General features: G+C 39.3%; 1 long non-coding RNA gene and 1 other non-coding gene across 4 annotated transcripts; one reads left to right on the top strand and one right to left on the bottom strand.

Moving 5' to 3' along the window:
• Positions 1-72: 72 nt before the first annotated feature.
• Positions 73-5,164, bottom strand: LOC121637716. 3 transcript variants are annotated; one of them, XR_006009931.1, is made up of 5 exons: positions 5,047-5,164; positions 1,999-2,272; positions 1,661-1,895; positions 928-1,494; positions 73-790 (listed from the first exon to the last, which is right to left on the bottom strand). It is a non-coding gene; the product is annotated as an uncharacterized LOC121637716 (long non-coding RNA). The 3 variants fall into 3 exon arrangements; XR_006009932.1 differs by lacking the exon at positions 5,047-5,164 and having other exon boundaries at positions 1,661-1,833; positions 1,999-3,275; XR_006009930.1 differs by lacking the exon at positions 5,047-5,164 and having other exon boundaries at positions 1,999-3,275.
• Positions 4,274-4,379, top strand: LOC121639148. Its single transcript, XR_006010132.1, has one exon. It is a non-coding gene; the product is annotated as a U6 spliceosomal RNA (small nuclear RNA).
• Positions 5,165-14,132: the final 8,968 nt, after the last annotated feature.

A 14,132-nucleotide genomic window follows, 5' to 3' on the forward strand; every position in this document is an offset into this window, starting at 1 on the left:
TATATGATACATATAATATAAAAAAAAATATTGGCATTATATAAATGAATATAAAATAAGAGCATATTAAAATTAAAATAAAATATACAAATTATATAAAGTATAGAAATTGTATGAAATCATATATCTATATGATATATCAATATTTACAGTTAGGGTTAATTATGAACAATTATTCTCCCTGGTCCTTTTTTTCCCCATTTACCCCCTCCACTTGTACACAGTCTTTCCACCAACAGCCGCGCAGTACGCTACACCAGCAATTCTAGTGTGGCCAGTGTCCAGACTCTTTGACTGGCCACACTTTTTGCAGGTGTACTGCAGCGGCCGCTGGCGGGGTCTGGCTCCGGGTGGAGGCTCCTCTTCTGCAGGCTGTGGTCCTAGGTACCGGAAAAGAAGGTGGCACAGCTTGATTACGTTGAGCCAGGAGAGAAGGAAGGGAGGGAGGAAGAGGCAGGAGGAGGAGGTGGCAGACCCCTTGAGGATGGACCTGGCTCTACCTCAGGGGTGTTAAAGTCAAAGGGCTGTCCTTGGTTCAGATGGGACAAGGACAGCCCTGTTAAAGCAGGTATGGGCTAGCTGGCGATGGAAGGAGCAGGGATGGTCAGCCTCTCCTGGTGTCTGGCAGGGTAGACGACTCACTGTTTATCACGCTCTGGCAGGCGTTGCCAGAGCGCAATGAGTCTGTCTACCCTGCTTTCAGGTAGACCCTGAAGACTCCTGACCTCCACCAGGGCCTTGGCCAGCTTCAGAACATGCTGGTATCCTGGCTGGCCGTCTGGACCTCCTCCTGAGAAGAAATGGAGGAGAAAATTCCTTTAAAAACAAAAACAAAAAACACTTCTTTAAAAAAAAAAGTTGTTTCAATGTTGTTTAAATAGAAAAATAAAAAAAAAGACTGAAATATTTCTGCTGTGTAGATGTTACCTCAGAGTCTGAGGAATGATGGGAAGTAGAGTCTGGCTTCCGAGAGCCTCAGGAAAGGCATGTTGGGCAGTGGCGAAGGACTCCAGAGAAGTCGAGCCCCTCGCACAGCAATAGACCGGCAGGTTGACCCCGCCTTTCGTCAGCCAGCTGGTTTCAGTATTGAGCTGCACCCCCGGTGGGTCCTGAATGCAGCTGAGGTGGCGCCTCTGTGTGCTCCACATTTCCTGGATATGGAGAGCATCGAGCAACGGGACATCCAGGGTGTCCAAGCCTGCTGGTCCGCCAAAGGTGTTGAAGAGGTCCTGGATGAGGAGCGCCATCTCCACGCGTCTGCAGTGGAGCCTCCACTCCTCCCTGGAGATTCGCTGGATCGGATCAGGCTGACCATCCCGTGCTTCCCCTCCAGCTCAGACCGCTTAGCCTCTGTGAGATGGCGTGCATCTCTGGGATCCATCTCGAAGATGCATTGAGACAGCTGCCTCATGACGGTGGGGTACAGCTCGTGGCTGTCCGTGGTGACACCTGATGCAACCAAATGTTGAGCTGGACTACGAGCTGACCCCACTCCTGCAACAGACAAATCACAGTGGGGACGTTTTTTTTATTTATTTCTTTTTTTGTATTAGCTGAATAAACATTTCTCTGATGTTTCCAGACTGGTTTTCAGACAATCTGCTTTACAGTCAATGTTGTGTGGAACACCACAATGCAACAAGCAGACAGTAAATCGTACCGGAAACAAGGCAGCTGTCTTCAACAAGCCGTCCCAGGTGCAGCAGTCACGGTCCACATACATGAGCTGGGGGGCAGGTACCCCGGCAAGTCGGTACCGCCTCATCAGTCCGGCTGCCGCCCTGACAGGCCTTCGGAGCTGAGCTTGAGGATGCTGATGAGGACCTGCCCAGACTACCAACATAGTTACCCAAGTGGCCATGTGTGAGGTGGTGTGTGAGTACATTCACAAGCACCTGTAAGAAGCGATCGAGTGTAAAATGTGCAAATCTTCTTGGTGGAGTCCATCTGTCTGACATCGTACAGTTCAGAGGAAACATGAACTTTCAGAAAACTCACCTCAGCACTGCCAGCAGGTGGAGGGGGAAGCCTTGGTACAGCTGGTGGTGGTGGTGTGGCCAACCAGGTTGGAGAGGACTCTAGTACCTCTGCTGGATGAACCCCGGTAAGGATCTCTGGAGGGGTGGGGTTTTCTGGATCGGCCTCCAAGAGCTAGTCATCTGTAGGCTCGCCCAGGATGGGATAGCAGAAACAGCAGTAACAGAGGTGGAGGAGGGGGCTACAGGAGGAGGTAGAGTTGTGTGGAGCAGGAGAGGAGCCTGTACAGCAGAGGCTGAAACAGAGTAGACATATTTTAATGACCTGAAGGAAGTCAGCGCTGTCCTGTGGCAGGTTGGCAGAACAGCATCTGATTTTTTTTTTTTTTTTTTCTGTCAGAGATAACTGTATCGTTTTAAACAGCGCTCTCCAGTGGCTGGTTATTGGAACTACACTGGATTTTTATTATTTTTGTTTTTTTTTCGTAAGAGCTAACTGTATCGTTTCAAACAGCGCTCTCCAGTGGCTGGTTATTGGAACTACACTGGATTTTTATTATTTTTGTTTTTTTGTTTTTTTTCGTAAGAGCTAACTGTATCGTTTCAAACAGCGCTCTCCAGTGGCTGGTTATTGGAACTACACTGGATTTTTATTATTTTTGTTTTTTTTCGTAAGAGCTAACTGTATCGTTTCAAACAGCGCTTTCCAGTGGCTGGTTATTGGAACTACACTGGATTTTGTTTTGTTTTTTTTTTTCGTCAGAGCTAACTGTATCGTTTTAAACAGCGCTCTCCTGTGGCCGGTTATTGGAACTACACTGGATTTTTTTTTTTCGTCAGAGCTAGCTGTATCGTTTTAAACAGCGCTCTCCTGTGGCTGGTTATTGGAACTACACTGGATTTTTTTTTTCGTCAGAGCTAGCTGTATCGTTTTAAACAGCGCTCTCCTGTGGCTGGTTATTGGAACTACACTGGATTATTTTTTTTTTGGTCAGAGCTAGGTGTATCGTTTTAAACAGCGCTCTCCTGTGGCTGGTTATTGGAACTACACTGGATTTTTTTTTCGTCAGAGCTAGCTGTATCGTTTTAAACAGCGCTCTCCTGTGGCTGGTTATTGGAACTACACTGGATTTTGTTTTTTTTTTCGTCAGAGCTAACTGTGTCGTTTTAAACAGCGCTCTCCTGTGGCTGGTTATTGGAACTACACTGGATTTTGTTTTTGTTTTTTTTTTTCGTCAGAGCTAACTGTATCGTTTTAAACAGCGCTTTCCTGTGGCTGGTTATTGGAACTACACCGGAATTTTTTTCTTCTGTTTTTTTTGGTCAGGGCTAATTGTATTTATTCACAATAGCGCCATCCAGTGGTGGTTTGGTGGAACATCTGATTTTTTATTTTTTTATTTTTTTATACTTGGGGCTAACTGTGTGTTTTTGCAAACAGTGCTGTCCTGTGGCGGGTTGGTGGAACATATCTTTTTTTTTTTCAGGCTGACTGTAGTTTTTTGTTAAACAACGCTATCTTCTTGGTGGAACAACATTTGAAATTTGTTTTTCTTTTTTCTGGCCAAGGCTAAATGTAGGTTTTTGAAACAGCAATGTCCTGTAGCAGTTTCATAGAACATCTATTTTTTCTTTCCTTGTTATGGCTGACTGTGTTTTTTTTAAACAACGTCCGGTTGGTGGACAAAGATCTGTTTTTTTGTTTTGTTTTTTTTGGGGGGGGGAGGGTTAGGGCTATATGTTTTTAGGACCAGCAGTTTTCAGATTCTGAGCGGGTTTTCTGCTTGGAGTCTTCGTCTCTTCCTGTTCGACAGCAGCAGAGTGACGTCAGTCAGACCGGTTCTGTCTCTCTCTCCGTCCAGGATGTCTCTCTGTCAGCACTCTGACCTCATGAAGACGTGGAGGTGGGTTTCTTGGAGCTGGTGGGGGTTGGAGTCCCTTCGGCAGGATGGTTGGAGGAGGGGTGTCGATTCAGCCTTTTGTCCTCGTCTTCAGTCAGCCGTTCCTGAGTGGCTGATGCAACACTGCCTGTGCAAATTTCCCATAATGCATCCGTGTCTCACTCAGGATCAGATTGTAACTGAAATACTAGAATAAGAACTAAACTGGGTCACACTGGAGCTGAATAACTTCCTATTATCATTTCAGGGAACTAGCAGAACCAAGAGATGTTTTTGGTGCTGTTTTCTGTCTTGTTACAGTCATTATCTACTTTTCCTGCTGATGAGGCTGAACCATGAGGCAGTTAGAGGGAAGGTCCATGTCCTATAAATAGCCCTGGATGCCTCTTTGCTTTCGTGTTGCTTCGGCATCACATATACTAAAATTGGAACGATACAGAGAAGATTAGCATGGCCCCTGCGCAAGGATGACACGCAAATTCGTGAAGCGTTCCTCATTTTAGATTTAAATTTTTTGTTAGTTTGTTTTGGAAATATTTACTGGAAAATCTCTCTATTTGAGGCTTTGGAGCGTCTGCTAAATGACTGTAGAAATGACTGTAGAATGATAAATTAGCACTTTATCAGAAAATATGTCTTCCTCTGAGAGAATATGTTTGTTTGCATAGTAAAATGTATCCTTGGGAGGAAAAGTAAAAGAAAAAGGACTTTCTTTAAAAGTTTATCTTGGTTTCTAGAGGTACGTCATGCTGTTTGCTGTCTCTGCAACTCTCAGCAGAGATAAAAAAAAAAGAAGACAATGTCTCACTCTGTAGCGCTTTTCTATGCGCATGAGCAACTCTCAGAGATAGGAAAAGAAGACGATGTCTTACTCTGCAGTTTGTTTTTTTTGCCAACAATAGTCAACAGGCAAAATTTGTTGTCAACTATTTTTATTGTTGACTATTGTCGACAATAAAACTAACTATATACGCACACAATATATATATACTACAAGAAAGGCTTTGTTTCGCTGTCTTAAACCGTAAGACTTGAGTCAAGTGCCAACTCTGATGGCTTAAGTCCAAGTAAGTCTTAAGTTACTTAATTGTAATGAGTAATCAGCCATGCTGTCTGGTCTGCTTAGAAGATGCATTATAATATCCAAGGAATGTAAAATCTGTACTCACCCTTTATCTGCCAGCATTTAATAACAGCACTGATCTGTAGCTTAAACTGACAAATACTCTGCCCCCCTCCTCTGGATGATTTCTTTGCTTTACTGAATTTGGAAAACCTGGAATTTAACATGGAAATTTATTTAGATTAGTACATGTGTTCTTAACATAACTTATCTGTAGAATGATAAATTAGCACTTTATCAGAAAATATGTCTTCCTCTGAGAGAATATGTTTGTTTGCATAGTAAAATGTATCCTTGGGAGGAAAAGTAAAAGAAAAAGGACTTTCTTTAAAAGTTTATCTTGGTTTCTAGAGGTACGTCATGCTGTTTGCTGTCTCTGCAACTCTCAGCAGAGATAAAAAAAAAAGAAGACAATGTCTCACTCTGTAGCTCTTTTCTATGCGCATGAGCAACTCTCAGAGATAGGAAAAGAAGACGATGTCTTACTCTGCAGTTTGTTTTTTTTTGCCAACAATAGTCAACAGGCAAAATTTGTTGTCAACTATTTTTATTGTTGACTATTGTCGACAATAAAACTAACTATATACGCACACAATATATATATACTACAAGAAAGGCTTTGTTTCGCTGTCTTAAACCGTAAGACTTGAGTCAAGTGCCAACTCTGATGGCTTAAGTCCAAGTAAGTCTTAAGTTACTTAATTGTAATGAGTAATCAGCCATGCTGTCTGGTCTGCTTAGAAGATGCATTATAATATCCAAGGAATGTAAAATCTGTACTCACCCTTTATCTGCCAGCATTTAATAACAGCACTGATCTGTAGCTTAAACTGACAAATATTCTGCCCCCCTCCTCTGGATGATTTCTTTGCTTTACTGAATTTGGAAAACCTGGAATTTAACATGGAAATTTATTTAGATTAGTACATGTGTTCTTAACATAACTTATCCAAGAGTTTTTAATGTGAACCAAAATCCATCTGGAACAGAGAAATTTAAAATACTAGTACTGTTTTCATAGCTTTTTCTTCCTGAATGTTGAGAACATTGTTGTTTGAGCCAAATTCATTATTTTACCTGAAGTGATCATTTTTTGGTTAAAAGCAAAGTGGTAACTTCAAATAGCAAGTTTTTGTATAATGTGAAATAATGCTTTTGTTAAAATGCATAAGTTTGTAATGTTAACTTTGAAACAGTTTGAGCTTCCAATTAAATAATGCCGCGTCACTATGATGTGGTAATTGAGGCTTAATTAGTAGATTGAAGCCAGAGACGTTGGAAGCTATACATTTTTCTGACTGTGTAGGTGTATAAACGTGTAATTGAATATTTTTGAGTTATTAAACCTTGTAAACGACGAACTCGCCTCACTCGTGTTTTAAATACTAGTCGCTTGACTGGCTTAAAACGACGGTACAGAAGACAACCTGAAAAAGACAACCCGAACAGAGTGCCACAATAATTGTAAAGCTGCAACACATCTGATCCACCTCACACCTGATCCACATGACAGCTTTCTATCAAGTTCTGCACAAGGGCTTTTTAAAGGCTTGAAATAACTGCGAGATGAGTACAGAACATATTAATATAAATTTTTAAAAAATTTAATCATTTCAAATCATTTAGATCCAGTACTTGTAAATCAGCAACAGCTGGACTTTGCTAATTAACAGACCCAGTAAAACCACGTTGTTCACAGTGGGCCTCATCCCAGTTTAACGTCATCATGGAAAAGTCTAAGTTAATGGAAACTGTTCAGTAAATATCTAGTTTTTCTTAACACATCCAGGCAGTGGGGCTAATCTGATTAAATTAACATTATTTTCGTACAAAGGTAGAACAAGCTAACGTTTAAACCGATGTGGCTCTAAACTCGTTGCTAACGTGGATGCTAACATTAGCTTCACATTAGAGACTCTCAACGGACAAAAGTGTGATTAACATACCATGGATATCTCTCCGTTACCTGAGTGGACTTACCCAGATATTCAAGATCCCGATAAGCGGCGACGAAGCTGGTTATCAACTCGTTAATTCAACCCAGGGTTTTCCATGTGCACGTTAACATGGAAAGAGCGGAGCTTGTCGCGTCTAACACCTGCGTGAAGCTGGTGTTACACCAAAATCTGCGACCTCAGTAGTTTCTGCTGCGTTAGTGCTGGGTTGTGTCGAAAATCGTTTCGTTTGTGCTGCTTTGCGTTTTTAAGATAAAACATCTTTGAGGGCCTTATCATCCATCTAACATTGTGCACAATAGTTTAGTACACACCTGCACGGTCGGTTCAACCATTTGGACATTATGTGTAGCAGATATCACCAGGATATGGTTGCATGCTGCTTTGTTCACTAAAAACTGAGAAGGAGAAAAAGAATCTAATCTAGAATCTAGACATTAAAATCTATCTATCTATCTATCTATCTATCTATCTATCTATCTATCTATCTATCTATCTATCTATCTATCTATCTATCCATCCATCCATCCATCCATCCATCCATCCATCCATCCATCCATCCACCCACCCACCTTGTTAGCCATCAGCAGGGATTGAGACCCCATCATCTATTGCTCTAGTGGGAGGCAAGCCGATTCACGGCGTAGCCTCGTTTTCCACAGTTGGTGACCTCACAACTCTCTATGGTAATGTGGGCTCTGGCCTCTGTCTCCTTTTGTTTTGACCAAAAGCTTGGATGCCTTTAGTGTTAGGATCTCATTAGTGGTCCTTAAGAATGTTGGATTATCCATCTGAACAGAGAAAGGGAGAGTCAGTGGAAGAAGCCAGAACAGGAGGTGTAATGACACAATTATTGTGGTAAAATGACAAAATAATGATGTTTGAAATCAAAACAATGCTGTCTGTAAAGCAGAAAGGAAAGGACATTACAGTGAGGTTGGACGAAAATGTGATGCTGTAATTAGCAACACTTTAAACTGGCTTTCTTTTAATCATATGTAATATTTTCCAGATTTTCCTCATCTATAAACAAAATCAAAATAAACTCAGTTGGCTGCAGCAAAACAGTGATTCAAGATGCATATAATTAATTTCAGGTGTGAAAAATGACATTTGACAGTGTAAGAAGTTTAAATCCGTTGGTAATATAACTTCAGCATGCAGTCGTTTCACACCAGTATGTCACCAAACCACCACTGGTAAAGAAGCAGCAGTCGTGTGATTCATACACTCATGTGCTTTGTGAAGAAAAATCATGAAGGAATTACTGATAAAGGTTGTTAGAAACTATCAAACCGAAATACATATCATATCATATCGGTTATAGCAAATGAAGGAAAGGATAAGATGGAATATGGAATATGATGGAATATAGAAAGGATTAAAATTAACGATTATTTTTCAAAAAAGCTTCAACTTAGAACGAGGCTCCAGACAGGGATGCCCATGGTCACCCTTACTGTTTGCATTATACTTGGAGCCATTAGCCCAGTACATTAGGGCAAAATAAAGATGTTAGTGGGATCTTTATGAAAGACACTGAATATGAAATGGCTTGTTAATGCAGATCATATTTTAATATAGCTTGGTGAACCAACACATTCTCTGCTAAAACTGATGCATTTACTTGAAAAAAATAGTGAATTATCTGGTTACAAGGTAAATATAGAAACAATTGAATTATTATCGTACAATTACTATCCATCAGAAGAACTAAACATTAAGTATGCTGGAGTGTGGCATACAGATTCCTTAAAGTATCTAGGTATTACTATTCCAAGAGACCCCACAAGACTGTTGGAATACAATTACTTGCCTGTAGTAACAAATATAAAAAACAATTTAGTAAGATGGAATTTAATTCCCTTGTTTTAGTCTCAGTTCAATAATAGAATCTCTTAAAATTAACATATTACCAAGATTATTATACTTATTTCAGACTTTACCAATTCAAATCAACCAGAGCCAATTTAAGGAATGTGGGAAAAAATTATCACAAGATACATATGGCAAGGAAAAAAACAAAAACAAGGATAAGACTTAAAACTCTACCGTTAAGTAAAGACAAAGGAGGGTGGGGTTTACCCTCTTTTAGGGACTATTTTTTTGCAGCACAGTTGAGCTATTATATACTGGTGCAATCCATCCAATGATGCACAGTGGAAATCCATTGAACAGAAGATGTGCAATACCCGATACAAGCAGTCTTAGCTGATAGTAAGATACAGTGTTACATAAGTAATATGGGGGGGCAATGACTATGGAAAGCCGTTTTATTCAAAATTAAATAAATAGAAAAATAACTAAATTATTGAATATATATATATATGTATATAAATAAGTAAATATATATATATAAATAAGTAAATGTATATATAAATAAGTAAATATATATATATATATAAATAAGTAAATGCATATATAAATAAATAAATAAATATATATAAATAAATAAATAAATAAATAAATAAATAAATAAATAAATAAATATATATATATATATATATATATATATATATATATATATATATATATATATATATATATATATATGCATTAATTTATTTAATTGGGATCATGAGGACACTTTTATTTTGGAGTAATTTTTGGGAGCAACATATAGTGCAGCACCACATTGTGCTGCGCCTATTTCGTGCTTCTGTTTTATTTCGGATCCTTATATTCAAATTAAGGGGCGGGGCTTCTAGACGTGGGCTGAATGTAGTAGGAGCAGAGCAGAGTGACTCTAGAGAGAGAGTGGCGCCACCGGAAGCTCAAAACGCTTGCCGATCACGTGGTCCACGTAGCCTCCAAAAGTTCCAGGAAGTGCTTGGCGGCCAATACAAAATAATAAGAAAACTACGATAATCGGTAAATAATGATCAACGAAGGCTTTGCTTTGCAATATTTTTATAGTTGTGTTCATTGATATGAATCATGTTAACTAAACCTGTATGACATCAACAGCAATGTAAATCGTAATATTTTCGGTTTTTTTAACTTTATCTTTCAGACTGAGGCATACCAACAGGTGATGACAATGATTTACCAAGTGACTACACAATAAATCTAGGCTCACAGCATAATGATAACTGTTCTCACAGGAAATCTATATCCAATAAATAAAATTTAGACCCCAATTCATTTCAAATAAATGGGTTATCTATTCTTACTTATTACTATCTACTTGTGTGAATTGCTTTTAAGTCTTAAGACTTATTTTGACTGAGGCAGACTGATAACTACACAAGTCTGGACTCACAATATAATGTGTTATTACAGAAAATCCATGGCAAATAAATAAAATTTTGATTTCAATTCATGGAAAATACATGGCTTTCCATCACTATCTGTTAACTATCCCAAGACTTACTCCCTACATATACATAATAAATCAGACAAACACCCTTTGTTTTCCAAATGCATTTAATATCTAAAAGAATTCCTTTACAATAGCATAAAACTCGACTAGATCAGCATGTCTAGCCATTTCTTTTCTCTGCTATCCTTGAATACAGTCTTCACCATGGTATGCTGTGCTGCATGGGGATGCTCCAATCGCTCAGAGAAAGGCGTGCGTATGTATGGCTTCCCCAAAGACAGGGACAGAAGGAAAATATGGATGGCCAAAGTCAGCAGGATACATTTGACCACCATCAGGGACTGTGAAAACAAAAAAATATGTGCGGTAATCATATTAAAACAATGCATTTACACATTTTCAAAGACCATATCATTGGGAAGTTTAATATTTTTAAATTAAACACAGAGAACACATCACAGGGAGATTTATATGGTTGAGGTTGCAGAATGTAGAAAAAAAAGACAGGAAACAACACTTAAAAGTGGCCAAACCAGGAAGGTGAAGAAGAACAGTATCCCAGTTAACGTCAGGCAACCCCAGGCAATACATATATTTATATATGTATATATATATATATATATATATATATATATATATATATATATATATATATATATATATATATATATATATATATATATATTTATTTATATATTTATGTATATTTATTTATATATATATATTCAATAATTTAGTTATTTTTCTATTTATTTAATTTTGAATAAAACGGCTTTCCATAAATGACAGCTACAGGCTTCCGTAGTATAATGTACTGCCCTCATTTAGCGTTACTGCTAAATTAGACTGTATGCACACGTAAAAATCGTCCAGTAATTGAAAAGGGCTTGCCTTTGTTCTTCTTCCTCTTTTATTTTTTATTATTTATTTTTTGAAAATCTGATTTATCGTAAAACTGAAAGCACAGAAAATAAAACTTACGTTAGCATCGTGTATTTGCACATTGGATGAACGTAAACGTACCGTAAATCTGACATGACTTCATATAAGTTGACTTGTAAACACAATTATCTGAAAAACATAAAAATATTAACATAATACTTATAGACACGTGGTATCGAAGGCCAAACTAATTAAATACATTCAGCAACCGTCAATTTTCTGCAGCATCTCTGGTACAACCTGAGCTGCAGGCGCGTCACACATTTCACAGACACCCTGTCAGAGTGCTCACTCTGACGGATTTTCTACAACTAAATTTACTTGTCTTACTCCGACATAACTAACTAACATAACTAAGACAGTCGATTATCACGTCAACATTTGACACATACAGTAAATTGTACACTTTTAAAACATTTTGAAAACTTTGAAAAGTGCACTTAGTCGGTCCAGAGGGCAAAGAGCAAGTGCTTTATCACCACCTATCTGCACGCCACTGATCATGTCAGTGGTTCAGAAACAGGTCATCTGGTGTTGAATGAAATCATAATAACGGATCTTGTTTCCCTACATTGCACCGAAGCTTGCCTTGACCTGCGACTTTAGCAGAATGTGTGATGAGATTTCACTTTGTTGTCACTGAAAACTCTCCTCCTTTTGTACAAATTACAGGAGACCTGACGCAGTTTGTCCCTCGTTACATCAGAGACTGAATAGAGAAGGTTCCTGCTTTTAAATTCTTGGAGATCCTCATCTCTGAGGACGTGTTCCCGTCAGTAAATGTTTTATAAAACCTGAATAAACCCAGTTGGCTGCAGCAAAACAGTGATACGCGGTGTGTAAAATGAATTTAAAATTATATTTGACAGTGTAAGAAGTTTAAATCCGTTTTATAATATAACTTCATCGTGCGTGTTTTCGTTTCATACCGATATGTCACCAAACCACCACTGATAAAGAGGCAGAAGTCGTGTCATTCGTACACCCATGTGCTTTATAAGGAAAAATCGTGAAGGAATTACTGATAAAGGTAGTTAGACATTATATAAAAACGCAGAGAGAAGAGCAAAGTGCCACTAGCAGCGTGGGAGGATCGCTGATAAAAATTGGAACAAATCCGGCTCTCTGATTGGATGCACAAAAGTTTGATTCTCGAAATTGGAACAAATCGAGACATTTAATTGGTTGTTGGCCCAGAGGAGTTAAAGAGGCTTCGGAGAGGTGCGGGAAACTCTGGTTCGAATCCCACAGAAGACAAGAACCGAGACACATTCTCAAGAACTTGGAGGTGGCCTGAAATGCCATTACAGTGCGATGGTGAAGTGAAAAGTATGCATGTGCATGATCCGGGTATCAAAGTATAATCCGTTTTTCTGACAAAACCAAAAAACGAAATAACAGAAACAGCGCCCCCTTTTCTTTTTTTCGTTTTAAACCAAAAACGGAAAAACGGTTTTTGCTTTCGGCCCAATAAAACGAAAAAACGAAAAGATCCAAATCAAATAACGGCCGAAATTTGGTTTTTGCAAATTCCTTGTTTCGTTTTTTTGTTTCTTATTCGAGATAGTGACGGCTGGCAGACCGGAAGCGGAAGGAGAGTGTTAACACTTCAGAACAAAAGTAGCGTGCAAACAGCTGGTTGTTTGCCAGAACGAGATGTTTAATCATTATTCTATCTGTGTAGGAGCCATATAAGTCGTCATGGATAGTGATCAATGGTTTTATGGATTGTTTTTTTTGGTTGCCATGGTGATGGGGGGCTCTGGCGCTGGTTTGCCAGAGAGAGGAGAGCTGGTCAGCCGTAGTTTTGTTGACCGCTTCAGTTTGTCCAGTTTGCCACGCACTCATTTGTCAAGTTGAATTACAGTTTGCCTTGTTTAATGTTCCACAACTATGTAGCCTACATTCCATTACGCATGTCATCAATCACACAATAAACCGGATCAAAGCAGCAAATCTGCGTGCCTCAATAACGAAGCTGTTAAGTGCGTTTAACTATTTTAACTTTACATAGACCACAGTAGCCTACAGACCTTCGTTGCTGTATGCTGGCACATTTATTGGCACCTCCCTCTACAACGCGTTGTGTTTTTCTTTCTGATGGATGTTAAGCATCATCTCGCCGTTTCCCACCAACGAACCCCTTTGTTGAAGCTACGAATTCACTCATCATTGCATCAATGAATAAACTCAACAGTGTACGTGTGTGTGTGAGCGCGCGTGTTTATGTGTGACAGCAGGTGTGTAGTGCATCCAGGTGGTGGGCGTGTCCAAACAAGGAGCGGCTGCAGCTTTTGACAGATTACAGCAACAGGCTGAAATCTCCGAATCTAAATGTCTGACAGTTCCTCAAACATTTTCTCTAGTCTCGTCTCCTAACTCGCGCACGCGTCTCGTCATGGGTCGTCAATGAAATAATTTCGTCATTGTTCACGAAAACAACTTTCCAGGATCTGGACCGGATCTGGTTTGCGGGTATCAAAACTACCTGACATCACAGCAAAAGTCGCTGATCAAAAATGACAAATGGATTGCGCCTTACAATACTATACACCTGATTTGCACGTTTGCCTGGAGAGAATCTGCATTATGGACATTTCAGCCAGAACGTGCAATGATGACTGGGATGAGACAGCTCTGCACGCACTATTTGAATACTACTGTAAATGTGCGGCCGCTATTTCTGCGCCTTGATTTAACACTTTTTAAAGGCAGGCGCGAGGCTGCACCCTCTGGGTGAGAGCGGAGGCAGCCATCTGCAGGAGTTCAGAGGTGTATCAGTCAGATGTTTGGTGCAGTCATTTAGTTCATTCTTAAATGTATCAATAATCAACACATCAAAGGGAAACCGTGAATCAACCTGAGTTTATATAAATGAAACTGAATATTCAACGCTTTGATCAGCGGTTATTA

The sequence above is a fragment of the Melanotaenia boesemani genome, chromosome 4 (genome assembly GCF_017639745.1).
Source record: "Melanotaenia boesemani isolate fMelBoe1 chromosome 4, fMelBoe1.pri, whole genome shotgun sequence".
NCBI lineage: Eukaryota > Metazoa > Chordata > Actinopteri > Atheriniformes > Melanotaeniidae > Melanotaenia > Melanotaenia boesemani.